The sequence below is a fragment of the Ochotona princeps genome, chromosome 24 (assembly GCF_030435755.1).
Source record: "Ochotona princeps isolate mOchPri1 chromosome 24, mOchPri1.hap1, whole genome shotgun sequence".
Classification (NCBI taxonomy): Eukaryota; Metazoa; Chordata; class Mammalia; order Lagomorpha; family Ochotonidae; genus Ochotona; species Ochotona princeps.
The window spans coordinates 36,134,539-36,148,757 of record NC_080855.1 but is presented as its reverse complement, the minus strand read 5'-3'; the positions used below and the strand labels follow the sequence as shown (position 1 = coordinate 36,148,757).

Below are 14,219 nucleotides of genomic sequence, written 5' to 3'. Positions count from 1 at the left end.
AGGGTCCATGCGTGTTTTTATCTGCTCCATGCACCAAGTTCATCGCTGCGGGACAGCAGCAAATACCTGTGCTGCTCCTTCGGGAATTTGTCATTAAGAAGCAAACTCAGTTTCTTAGGTGTCACATGCACATTCAGGCATATGTGCTGCCAGAACAGATGTTTTCAGTGGTTGCAGAAAATGGCTTGGGCGCTGTACTTCTCTCTGGATGTGAGTTGTTAGCTCATTGAGTCAGGATGTACATCCTTGTTTAGTGTGGGTGCTCAGCATGCTTGATTTCATCATCCTGGGCTCAAGGTGCATTGGCCGAGAAATGACCAAACAGTCTTTCCCAGATATCTGCTAGTAACACTGATGAAATGATAAGTTAATGAGTCAAAGGCAAGATTTTTCGCACTGGAAGATTGTGTTGCTCCTTCTGAAACTTGCCATTCAGAAGCACATTCAGTTTCCTAAGTGTCACATGCACATGCAGCCATATGTTCTGCCAGAGTAGTTGTGTTCAATGGTAGCTGAAAATGGTTTGGGCACTGAACTTCTTTTTGGACATGGAGTACTTGGCTCATTGAGTGAGGATTTACATCCTTGTTTATGGTGGTTGCTGAACAGGTTTGATTTCATCACAGTGGGCTCAAAGTGCATTGGCCGAGGAGTGACAAAAAGGGTTTCCAGGAGATCTGCTAGTAACACCAATGAAATGTGAAGTTAATGACCCAAGTGGAAGAATTTTGACACTGGAAGACCCATGCTTCTTCTGGAAGTTGCCATTCAGAAGCACATTCAGGGGTTTAAACTTCCAGCAGCTTCCTGGCTGCTGGTGGGCCTCAGGATGGGCCGACTTACTCAGATCCCGACTCCAGCCACCATGTTCACCTGGTGAGCTGTTCCAAAGGCGTGCCTGTGTTCAGGCGCTGCTTCCTTCAGGGTGAGTACACTGAGGGGTTAATTCTCATTGACTGGGTAGTTCCGAGGCCCATCCACCACCCTCATTGGGTGATGAATGGGATTGGGGAGGGGCTCGACCTTGGGTCTGGGGGTTTAAACTTCCAGCAGCTTTCCAGCTGCTGGTGGGCCTCAGGATGGGGTGTCTTGCTCAGATGCCGACTCCAGCCACCATGTGCACATGGTGAGCTGTTTCCAGGCTGCCAGTGCACCATTTGGCACCAGGCTCTGTCTGCTGGCCATCTGGCTGGGGAGCTCTGGGATTTTGGTTCTTTGAATCTCTGCTTAGGTAGTTCCAGTTTGATCCCACTGTGTTTCTGGGATCTGAGTCAATCCTAAAGACTCCCAATGACAGTAACTCTTCCTTTGAAGAACATGTTTTTTTGTTTTGTTTTGTTTTGTTTTGTTTTTTTAAAGATTTTTTATTGTTATTGGAAAACCGGATATACAGAGAGGAGGAGAGACAGAGAGGAAGATCTTCCATCCAATGATTCACTCCCCAAGTGAGCCGCAATGGGCCGGTGCCACCCCGATCCAATGACGGGAACCAGGAACCTCTTCCAGGTCTCCCACGCGGGTGCAGGGTCCCAAAGCTTTGGGCCGTCCTCGACTGCTTTCCCAGGCCACAAGCAGGGAGCTGGATTGGAAGTGGAGCTGCTGGGATTAGAACCGGTGCCCATATGGGATCCCGGGGCTTTCAAGGCGAGGACTTAAACACTCGGCCACGCCATTGGGCCCAAGAACTTGTAATCACTGAACAATGCTGACCACTGAACACCAGTTCATGCAAAAGCTAAGAGTTGGGGCTTGTCTAGCAGGATATCCTATTACCTGACATGATGATGGATCAGCAGACTGCTCACATTAGGCAGGGCTATAACATTAATTAGCACTCGGGAACCATATCCTGGGTAGATTCTGTGGGGGATGTGTGGGCCACATCCTGTGGAAATTCTAACCCCACTGGTTAGCTCAAGAGTTTGGGTGGTGATGGACTAAGCCAGGTGTGACCAAGGAGCCTGCCACCAATCACAGGTAAAGGAACCCGCAACAGTCTGGACTGGTCAAGGTAGCAGCACCCAAATGTGCATCCTGAATAGGGTGTAGGGTGGGCCAGGCTGCAACGTTCACCAGCTCATACAAGGCCAAATGGAAGGCCAGACTGCTCTGGGCATTGGCCTAAAACCCATTGGCATGTGTGAGAACTGGGTCTGGGAGGGGATCAAGTGGAGAAACTTGGGAAATTTCCCTTGGCAAGTCATAGCTCCTGCTGGTGAACATGTGATCTAGACCAGGGGGTCGGACAAGCTGGGCAAAGTAGCTCCAACAGTTGGCTAATGTGTAAATTGGTAATGGAACCGGATGTACTGGGCAGGACTGAGCAAACCTTAGCCCACAAGTAAAACTAGAAACCAGGATGGAGCACAAGTCATGCCAAGCTAGGCTCTTGCACCTACTGGTCTACTGGTCTACATGATTCAAGGACACTAAGCCACAGTGTCTAAGGCAGGGGAAAGGACAAATGAGGGACTGAGCCAAGCTGAGTCAGAGCAACCACTGGCATGTGCATGATCTATGGCTGGGAACAGGCCTGTTTGGGGAGCTAAGGGGACACCCTAACTGGGTTGAGGTTCCCACCAAGGGGCACATGGGCTGGAATAGGGGCTGCATTCTAACCATTAAACAGTTATAGTCTCCCTTGGCACTAATGTGGACTGGGGCTGGATGCACCAAGCCAGGCCAGACCCCAACACCGTCTGGTGTCCTAGAGGACCAGGATAAATGTGGGACGTACTAGGCTAGGTCTCAACCCCTACTGAGCCATATGTAAGCCATATGTGGGTATGGACGAGCCATGGCTGGGCTGAAACATCCAACAGCAAGAACCAGAATGGGCTGAAAGCCAGCCAAGAAAAGCCACTGTTCCTGATAGGACAGGAGGTGAACTGAGTAGTGCTGGCTCATGGACCCACTGGTTTGCGCACTGGTTCTGGCACTGGGAGGGGTTCTGATGGAGGAGCCTGGGCAACTCCTCTGGCAGGACACAGTCCCTGCAAGTAAGCGCAAGAAGCATGACAGGAAACAGCCCAGAATAGGCCATGGAAAGTTTCCCACTGACATGCACATGGCATGAGTTGGGGCAGAGCAGGCTGAATCAGTTCATGTGCATCTATTTCCCCTCTTAAGTCCATCAGCAATTGCTTCATGTAGCTGGGTGCACCTGTGTTTGGTGTGTAGAAGTTTATAATGGTAATCATTTCCTGCTGGAAGGTTCCCTTCAGCAACATGAAGTGTCCATCTCTGTCTCTTTTGATGTTTGTCATGTTGATGTCTAAGTCATCTGAGATTAGAACAGCTCCTCCAGCCTTTTTTTTTCTTGTCTATTGGCGTGAAATATCTTTTTCCATCCCTTCACTTTCAGTTTCTTAGCATCTTTTTTGGTTAGATGTATCTCTTGTAGGCAACATATGGTTGGGTTCTGTTTGTTGATCCATTCCGTCAATCTATGTCTTATGATTGCTGAGGTTAGGCCGTTTGTGTTTAGGGATTATATTGAGAGGTTGTGATTTTGAGCTGCCAGGAGCATGTATAAGCGTGTAAGTGTGTATTTGCGTCTATTAGTATCTTTGATTGGTTGACTTTCCTCGTATGGATTTTAGTGGGGAGATCTTCCCATTTGCCATCTTTGATTTTGGTTTTCATTTTTTCTTTCTGGGTTTAGCACCTTCATAAGGAGATTTTCTAGAGCTGGCTTCATGCTGGCATATTCTTCGAGTTACTCTTTACTGTGGAAGAATTTAATTTCATTCTCAAATACAAATGAAAGCTTTGCTGGGTACATTATTCTTGATTGGTAGTTGTTTTGTTTCAGGATTTGATCAGTTTTACCCCATTCTCTCCTTGCTTGGAGTGCTTTTTCTGAGAGACTGGCAGTGATTTTTGTTTGCCTTCCTCTGAAAGTAATCTTATCTTTTCTTCTTACTTGTCTTAGAATAGTTTCCACTCCACAACTGGCCGTGATGTCTCGTGCTGAGCTAATCTGAAGCCAGGAGCCAGGAGCTTCTTCTGGGTCATTTATCTGGTGTACTTGGGATATCCTCAAGTGCTTTTGCATGAGCTGTGTCACATTATAAACATTTAATTATTTGTAAGCTTGTGTAGAATTTTGTGTTTTTGTACTGTAATTTGCCTTTTGGAACAGGAGCCTAGATGTGAACCAAGATGTGACGTGAGAAACATCCTGAATCTAAAGTCTACAGTGACCACAGATTGTTGTGATGAATCACTTAGCTCTGGTGACAGCAATTTAGTATTTTTGAAGCCAGTGAAGGTAAGAATTGTTTCCATGTCAGTTTCCGCATGTCTATCAGTGCCCTGTCAGAAGAAGTAGGTAAAATTGCAGTATGTTTCTCATATAACAATTCATATTAATAAGAGAAAAACTAAAAAAAATAATCTTTTAGTTAAATGTCAATTTTTAAAAAAAGATTTATTTATTTTATTACAAAGTCAGATATACAGAGAGGAGGAGAGACAGAGAGGAAGATCTTCTGTCTGATGATTCACTCCCCAAGTGAGCACAACAGCCGGTGTTGTGCAGATCTGAAGTCGGGAACCAGGAACCTCTTTCAGGTCTCCCACGCGGGTGCAGCGTCCCAAGGCATTGGGCCGTCCTTGATTGCTTTCCCAGGCCACAGGCAGGGACCTGGATGCGAAGTGGAGCTGCTGGGACCAGAACTGGCGCCCATATGGGATCCCGGGGCATTCAAGGCGAGGACTCTAGCCACTAGGCCATGTTGCCAGGCCCCAGTTAAGTATCAATTTAAAATGTGCTCTTGCCTTAGCTTGTAACTAGTTTTGCAACGTTGGAGGCATCAGTTAACTTTTCTGTAGTTTAGTTTAATTGTCTATGAGGTAGAGATAATATCATTACCTATTTTGTGGGGTTTGTTGAACTGATTAAGGCAAACAGTATGTAGAGTGATACATTTTATTTATACTGTCTGAGATAGAGTTTGCATGTGTCTCTCTGTCTGTCTCATATTGTCTTCTCAGTAGTATAAGCTGCCACCCGTAACACTGGCATCTCATATTCATACACAGGTTCTACTCCCATCTTCTCTGTTTACAATCCAGGTCCCTATTGGCGTGAGAATGCAGCAGAAGATGGTCCTTTCACAGAGAATGAGAGACATCATGCTAAACAAAAGTAAAGGATGTTAGTAGAAGGTTTTGTTTTCCATGTTTAGCGATACCAGCTACTGCTATACTCCTGGAGATACTATTCTCCTCAGCCAAAGTCAGAAGTTTTAAGCTCTTACCTCCAATCAGATTGAAATTTTAGGGTTTTTTCCCCTAAAATATCTATTCCAAGGTATTTGCTAGCCTACTTACATACTTGAATTTCAAGAACATTTTTGCAAGTATATTTCAAAATTAAGCCTCAGCTAATTCAAGTATTTATTAGTGTATCAACATAAGAAATTCCTCTCAGATCTTCTGTGACTTTACCACTCCCTTTCCATTGCAGGGTAATGTAACCATTCTCCTGTTGAAAAAAATACTTTAGAAGACACCCAAAATTTTCTTTCTCTCTTTCCCAGACATTTCTTTTACTGAGGACACATTTTCAGGCTTGCAACCATGTTTCAGCTGCCAACGTCTTTGATTTACATTTTTAAAAATAATTTTACTTAGTTGATTAGGGTACAAAGGGTAAAGGGCTACAGGAAAGCGAGTAAGACCGTTGTTTCCACAATAATACCATCACTTCCCCACCCTCTGCTTCGGGGGTCAGGGGAGAAACAAAGGGAGAAGCCCTACCAAGCATCCCACCCATCCCAGGTCCCTGATGTGAGGCACGCTCTGAGGGTCCTTCTTACGCAGTTTTGATAGTGCAACAATACTGAATTGCTGCCAATCTTGGTGTTCCAAACATGATGAAATCTTTTCAGAATCCACTGGCTTACATAATCTCTTCATGGTTGGGGTATTGAGATCAGCAGTTCAGTTGGGGGAATCTCCAAAGGAACTTCACCCGAGAGTATCTCAGACCTGATTCTTGCGTGTGCTTGCCAGTACAGGGTCTGGCATAGTCCATCGCGCCAATCAGCTTATGCACATGCTGGTTAATTCTTTTTTTTTCTTCTTCTTTATTCCGCATTTCAATAAATTTCTAATGTTCTCCACTGTGTCCTTCATTTCTAAAGATTTTGCTTGGTTTTGTTTCAGTGTTGCTGTTTCCTGTGTGACATATTACTTAAATTTATTGAACTCATGTATGTGTTCCTCATTATTGCTAAAAAGCTATAACAGTTTATCTGAATTCTGTGTCCCCCTTACCTTGATGTCTTTTTCAGTTCTAATTTTGGCAAAGGCTTGTGCTTCTTTGCAGGGAACATTAATAATATTCATTTTGCCTCTGTCTCATTTGCACCTGAGCACCTTTGCCTGCATAGCCTTTCTCCCACTCCCAGTTAGAGAAATTTGTAGAATTACACATATACCAGCTGTCTTACATGTCTGGATTTTTGATGATGCTCGTTTTAGCAGAACATGCTGGACTTCAGTTCTTAGAGCCACCTGGACCTATTTTAGGTGGAACTGGTGGCATGTCAGTTTGGTACTTTTTTCTCCATCTGACCAGTGCAATGTGCCCAGCTAAAAGTGAGTTTGCTCTTGGTTTTGTGCCTATGCAGCTTTTTGTAGGGGTTCCAGGTTCACAGCCTTTGCCTTAGTAAAAACAAAAACAAAAACAAAAAACAAACAAACAAAAAAACACCTGATGTGGCACTGTTGTGGCTCTTGGTTTGCTGTCCATTAGGTCTAGTTCCACTCAGTTTTTTGGGGGGTGGAATCTGTAGGATTCTATGTGGGAAAGGCTTTTAGGCTTTTTTTTTTCCTGTAGTACCAATTCAATGTACTGAGCTGGAAGTGAATTAATTCCCAATTTAGTGCATGCACACTTGACTTGTCTCTCCAGTCCCACATCTTTTGTGTCGGTACACAAAATGGCATCTGGTGTGGCACTGTTGGATGTGGTCTGTAAAATGCTGTTTTCCTTCAACATCCACTCTGTCTCTGCTCATTTTTGAATTACACAAATCAGCAGAACATGCAGTTCGATGCCTGGTTCAGCTCCTGGGTTCCCGGTGTACTCTGCTTGCCACCTGGCTGCAGGTAAAGCTCTGATTACATCTTGCTGACTGCCACTTAGGTGTCTAGTCATTGCAAAATCACTCTGTTATCTTCACTGCTTCCCAGTGTTTGTGAGAGTCCAGGTGCCCCTCTGCCAAAGGCCAGTTCTCTTCTGTTTCCTGGAATGTGCCCTCTGCTTCATCCTGGCTAATGGTTCTCCATCAGTTTCACCATGTACATTTCAACAGCTGAGAAATGCTTGATAATGGATCATATCGGTTTTGGTAAGTTTTTTGCCAATGTTAACTGGCATGCATAATTTAATACATTTTGACAGGCAGTTAATGCTTTCATACTTCTGAAAAAATTACTGACATTTTGGTAGATGAAAATAATCAGGCTGAAAATCCCTCAATATTTGCCTTATTTTCTTAAACAAGAATTGAATAGTTCTATCTTATCTGAAACCATTGTGTTAATATTACATTTCTGGTTTAGTCTTGTAATGTGATCTCATGTTTGTGTACTTTAAGTGTTAATCACACTTGAATTCAGAGTAAAAACCAATCTTTCATGGTATACCCTCTTTTGATACATGTTACGTGTAAGTTGATCTACCTGCTATTGAGAAGACGGAGTATTGAAATATATTTCTGTCTTAGCCGGTAACTAGTTGTGTCTCCTTGGATGCATCAGTTAATGTTTCTGTGGCTAAGTTTAACTACCTATGTAATGTTGATTATTAAAAATCCCTACCTCATGGGGTTCAATTGATGAGTACAGACAGTACATAAATTGAAATTGTATTTATATGTGACTGAAGGTGCTGAAGATGAGCAAGAGAGAGGAATGGTGGGAGGGAAGCAAAGAGAGTGATAATGAGAAAGAGGGAGGGAGAGAGGGACGAATGGAGGAAGGGATGAAAGGAGGGAGGGAGGAAGAGAGAAAGAGATTGTTAAAATACCTGCAATCTTAGTTGAGAAATCAATAATCAATCTAGGACTTGGAACCCTGAGCCTGGAAGTCTGTACTTTTGACCGCAAGCTGCTTGATTTCTTTGCTGATGCCAAATCTTTTTCTCAGTAGCCCTTGATGCTAGTCTGGGTGGAATGTATGGCCCACAACATCAGGAAAACAAGGAGTGGGTGTGTATTTTTGAACCCTAGAGAGATCTGAGGCGGACAGTCCTAAAGAGTGGTTGTTTATGAAAGAAGGAGTACTTTGGTTCTTTTAGGTCAATCCAGGTCATTTTCATTGGGATACATGAACAAAGAGATGCAGGCCTAAGGAGTACACGGGAGAGAAGTAACAGGACTTAGCTTGATTAAGTATACATTTTTTAAATGTTCATTTTTGATGATGCTTGCAAGTTGATCAGGGTGGGGAGGAGCAAGGGTTAGGGGAAAGTCGGTGAGACCATTTCTTTCCAAATTTCTTTTTCTTCTTCTTCCTGTATCTGGGAAAATGGATATGTAGGGGTCTCACTACCCAGACTCCCAACCATATCAGGACCCAGCAATGGGGAATAGCTACCCTATATCAACCCAAAGTCTCTAATATGGTGAATGTTCCAAGGGTTCTTCTTAAGTGGTTTTGGTAGTTATGAAATGCTGTCAGTCTCTGCTCTAAGGCTGTTGAAATCCTTACAATGTCTGTTGTCTGACATAGTCAACCTGAGAGTCCCCATTCGCCCTTACATTTGCTGTCATCAGTTGGTTGGAATAGTTGTATGAACTATTGTACCCTCTTCCCTATGCTATGGTACCAGATATCCTGTGAAGGCCCTGAAGGGTTGCCATACGTTTGGTGTGTGCCTGGGCCTGCCATTCATTGCTCCATCTTTTCCGCTGAGTAGGGTGCTCTGGACCTCCTGACACAGGCCTTGCTGGACACCCACACTGGAGTTCATGAGCCAGGCACCTACTGTGCAGGTATGCCAAAAGACCCAGATCAGGTGAGCCAGACTCCCTGCCTTAACCCCTTCCCCCAAAACTCATGTACTTGGCACCAACTACTGCACAGCTGGGCCTGAGGCTTCAGGCCAGGAACCTGGGTCCTACAGACTTCCCATCCCCAGGTGCACATGGAATCAGCAGTTGCCTTACCCTCCCACCCCCATTTTTTAGAAAAAAGATATGATAGGCACATTGATGTGGTTAACACAGATTTAACATTAACCATGCCCAGGATGCCTGCCAGCTATTAAATGCTTTCTCACAGCAGTGCAAGACTTACCTAGGTACAATGCAGCCTAGGTTATTGTCCACAATTGGAGAAGTATAACACTTTCAAAAAATGTTTGGGACCAGGGATTCCTTGAAAGCACTGCTTATTTCTGCAGATTTTTTCCTGAAATCATGTAAAGATAGAATGAAAATAGAGAATCTCTTGATAACAGGTATGATTCATCAGTTAAGAAAGGTTGATGAAAAGGAAAATTTCAGGCCAGACCTGGATCCCACGTTCTCCACAGGAGTGGGAAATTCCAGTGTGTGTGTGTGCTGGGGGAGGGGAACGCAGTAAATGCAGGCCAGGAATGACTCCAGAAGGACTACAAATGGCAAAAGCACTGTCAATGCAGGTAAGCAAGAGGACTGAGACCTGGTGGTTTGAAGTAGGTGGTCAAGAAGACCTTTTTGGTTCAGACTGATGCTCCATCCCACATGAGAGTTCTGAGTTCCACTTGAACAATAGGTCTTTGCTTACTACCACACACTGCCCACATGAAAGTTAGGGCTTGGGGCCTATCTGGCAGGGCTAAATCCCGGTACGTATCAGTGAGTGTCAGAACAGTGGACAAGTCTCATTATGCTGCTCCATGACACCAACCATCACGCAAGAGAACCAGGTCTGTAGACAGATACTGTAGGTTGTATGTGAGCCTATCCTTGTGGAGATACAAGGCCCTCAGGTTAGTTTAACAGTTGGTGGTGAGGGGCTGAGCTAGGCGAGACCATGGAATCTGTCAACATTTACAGATACTGGACTTGAGAACAGGCTCAGCAGGTACAGGATGAAGCACTCACATAAGCACACTAAAACGAAAGAGAGTAGGCCAGGCCAGATTGTTTCACCCACTAGCTCATACAAAGGCTAGGAAGGATGGGGTGGACTGTGCAAGGTGGGGGACTGGAACATGCTGGAAAGTGAGAGATCTGGGTTTGAGAGTGAGCCAATTGGGTGTACCTGGGCAACTCCCCCAATGGTACATAGCTCCTGCTGGCAAGCACATGATCCAGGCCTGGGTGTTGGGAAGGCTGGGTAAGGTAGATCTATCTGTCGACAAATGCATGGGCTTGTTTTGGACGGGGACAGATCTGGCAGAGCCAAGCAGAAATTAGCCAATTAGCAAGTGCAGAAACCAAGTTGGAGTGCTGATCATACTGGGCTAGGCTACCACACCTTCTTCCAGTTCACAAGAGCCAGGGATGAGAGCAGGCTGAGTAGGCACAGGTTGTAGCACTCACCAGTGAGAGTACAGGTCAGACTGCAACATCCAAAGGCAAAGGCCAAGACAGATGGGGCCTATACCAAGCAAGAGCAGAGCAACCACTGGCTCGTGTGACATCTGTGACTGGACATCTGGAAACAATCCTGGTTGGGGTACTCAGAGGAAACCCTGGCAGGGTTGTGGCTCCCATTGCATGATATCTGGAGTGGTGGCAGCTATCTGATTTGGATATGGCTGCAGTCTCCCTTGGCATTTCTGTCAATTGGGTCTGGGGTGTGACAGACTGGTCTAGAATCCAACACTCCCTGGAGTTTGTGAGAACCAGAATGGGTGTAGGGTGGGGTTGGCTAAGTCTCTGTCCCTCCAAAGCCACAAGTGTGCTGTATCTGGATATGGACAAGGCTAGGATGGGCTGTAGCCCCCAACAGTAAGAACAGGAAAGAGTAAGTGCCAGTCAAGAAAGGTCTCTGTTCCTGCTACAATAGAAGGTGGACTAAGCTGGGCTGGGCCATGAACCCTCTGATGTTCATGTGATCTAGCATTGAGACATAATCTGATGGAGAAATTTCCCAAATTTCTCCATCAGGACACAGTTCCTGCAGGTGAGAGCAACAACCAAGAGAAGGAGCAGACCATATCAGGCCAGGGAATGGTAACCACAAGCATTCATTTAGCTCAGTTACAGGGTGAACCATACCGGACCAGTTCATATCACCCACTGGCAAATCCAAGAACCAGAATGGGGTGTGAAACAAGTCAGATCAGACCACAATACCAGGCAGTTCACATTAGGGCCTAGATGGGGGGCTCCCTTGGCTAAGCTAGGCTGTATGCCCCACCAGCATGAGCTGGAACTGGGGGTGGCACTGAGCCAGACAAGGCTACAGCACTCACTGGAAAATGCTGAGGTGCAGTGGGTCATGCTGAAATGGGCTAAAGCTCTCAATCCGCACATGTGACACTTGAGGGGTAGGGAGTGGACACAGTAAGGGAGGACATGCATGGAGCTCCTCCGCTGGATACTACTCCCACTGGTATGCATGAATGCCAGATTGGAGACAGACCAGTCTGGGGACAGCTACAATACCATTTTGCCTCATGTGAACTGGATTGAGGGAAAGCCATGCTAGGTTGACTGTTTTTAATGGTACATGCATAAACCAGAGTGGGTGTGGATTGTCTGTGCTTTGTTGCAGACACTGACCCAGAGAGCAAATTCTGTCTAGTTAAACTGCAGAACCACCTGGAGATTGCAATATCCAAGGGTAGGAGTGATCCCAAAAGGAAACAATGGGTACCTCTCTTCTGGGTTGCCAGTCTGATTGGTGAGGCTGAGAATCAGGACTAGCGGCAGGCATGGCTAGACAGAGAGTTGCACCTGCCATCATGTGTGTGGTCTGGATAGTGGGGCTGGTTGGTTTGAACTAGCATTTAATGCCCGTTGACATGTATGAGAGTTGAATGGGATGTGAGAAAGAATGCACCGTCTGCTGTACACATTGATAAGCATGTGAACCAGAGCAGGGTAGTGGATCTGGTGTGCGTCATTGCTGTTTGCCCCAACTAGGCTGCAGCTCTCACTGGTTTATGTGTCCATGTGTGTGGTGGGACCAAGCTTAGCTGCGGTACCCATTGGTTTGCGTAGAAAACATTGCTGGAGACAGAACTGATCCAACAATTGCAACCATCAGTGTTTCTTCATAAGGTGATTGGGGTGACAAACTGTACCAGATGTAAGAATCAGGTTTGGGATCACCTCAGACATTTATTTGACTGCTAGATTCAGAACCCCAACCATGGAGAGAATCACAAGTTCCATGGTCTGACTGTGGATTGCTTGAGTCAGTGCCAGGCAAACTCAGTGGATTATACTAAATAGTGGACAGCATAGCCAGTTGCAAATAGAGGATATGGTGGTACATTGGAGCCTGCAGAAGATATTCAATACCATAGCAGAGGATGGAGAATGGAGTGCATTGATCAACTACCCCAGCCATGTATTGGCAGTGCATAGTGGTGCAAACAGAGACTTTGAGGTGAACTTTGTCAGCCAGTGAGTTCAGGAGTGATTTCATCATGTTTTGAGTGGCGAGACTGGCAGCAATTCAGACTATTGGACTATCAAAACCACCTGAGTAGTGTCCTCAGAGCCTACCCCCGATCAGGGACCCTGTGATGGCTGGGAGGCTGGGTGTGACCTCTCCCTTCATCTCCTGCTTCCCTCAGAAACAGGAAGGAATAAAGGGAATTAATTAATTAATTAATTATGCCTGGCCCTGTGCCATCTGAGGATCTCAGTAAAGTATTCTATTTGTCACTTCTGCTCTTCCCTCTGTCGTGCCCCCCCAAAAAACTGCACATGTATTTGCAAACATATTAACATATAAATAATGAGGGCACCAGGGGGTACCCAAACCCTGCATCTGGACTGGCACATGTTTCATCTGTGCCTTCAGTCCAGGCTCCAATCTCATGGCACACCAAAGAGTAGCCCCACAGCCCAGTCATTGCTCGGGTTCCAGCTCCTGCAGGCAGTGGCAATTTTGCTCCTGACAGCCCTTCCTGTGGGCGGGCCAGTCCTTCTGCTTGCAATGGGACTCATAGTAGCGGGTCATTGGTAGCACCCATAGAAATTTAAACTCCTGGAGCTGTTTCTCAATCACCGTGAAGATCAGATAGTGCCGCTCCTAGTAGTTGAACGAGTTCTCCTCTTCCTCCACCACATTCCTATTGGCATTGTAGTGCAAAGTTACGCTTAGGATGGGGAACTGCTCTTCTATAGGATCTGTAGCAAACTGCTGAATCAGGAGCCAAAACAAGCTGTGCTGCCTCTACTTGCTGGAGGTCTCCTTGACTTGGGGCAGCCAGCCCCAAGGCATGAGCTTCAGGTTGTGCAGGCAGTTGTCCATGGTCACAGCATTGAATGAACCACCTTGAAGCCAGCACCACCCCAGTGCTACTCCCACAGCATCTTGTGCAGGAGCCTGCCAAATATTGGCCCTGGTTCTTGTCAAAGGTGTGTACAAAGATCTTAGCAGCATTTCTCATTTCTATCCACATCTTTTTTTAAATGTGTCTAGATACATATTTCTTTTTTTTTTTACTTCTTTTTTTATTATTATCATTTTATGATACAGTTCCATAGGCCCTGGGATTTTCCTTATCCCCTACCCAACTCCCTCCCCCTCACTGAGTTAATGTATATCATTACTAGAGCAGAGTTCTTCATGCACAATCATATGTACATCACTGCAGCCATGACAATGGCAGAGAGTCCAACATCCTATTGTCAAGATATGGTAAACAATTTCAGTGGGAGTTCAACTTTGGAAGTAGAGAAGCATACTGCATTGTATCCCAGTCACTGGATATGATAGTCTCCATTGCATAGTTTCTATACATCCCGTTAAATGAAAAGTCTCAAAACAAAATCAATAACGGAAAAAAAAATTAACAACACCATGAAGCTAAATAACATGTTACTGAATGATTAATGTGTCATTGAAGAAACAAAAACGAAAATCAAGAACCTTCTTGAAGAAAATTATTCCACTGTATGACATATGAGTATTGAATAAAGATTCCCAATGACAGTAACTCTTCCTTTGAAGAACTTGTAATCACTGAATAATGCTGACCACTGAACACGAGTTCATGCAAAACCTAAGGGTTGGGGCTTGTCTAGCAG

At 45.3% G+C, this 14,219-nt stretch overlaps 1 pseudogene; it reads right to left on the bottom strand.

Moving 5' to 3' along the window:
* Positions 1–13,035: 13,035 nt before the first annotated feature.
* LOC131483178 (zinc finger MYND domain-containing protein 19-like) lies at positions 13,036–13,579 on the bottom strand (annotated as a pseudogene).
* Between the last annotated feature and the right edge of the window lie 640 nt (positions 13,580–14,219).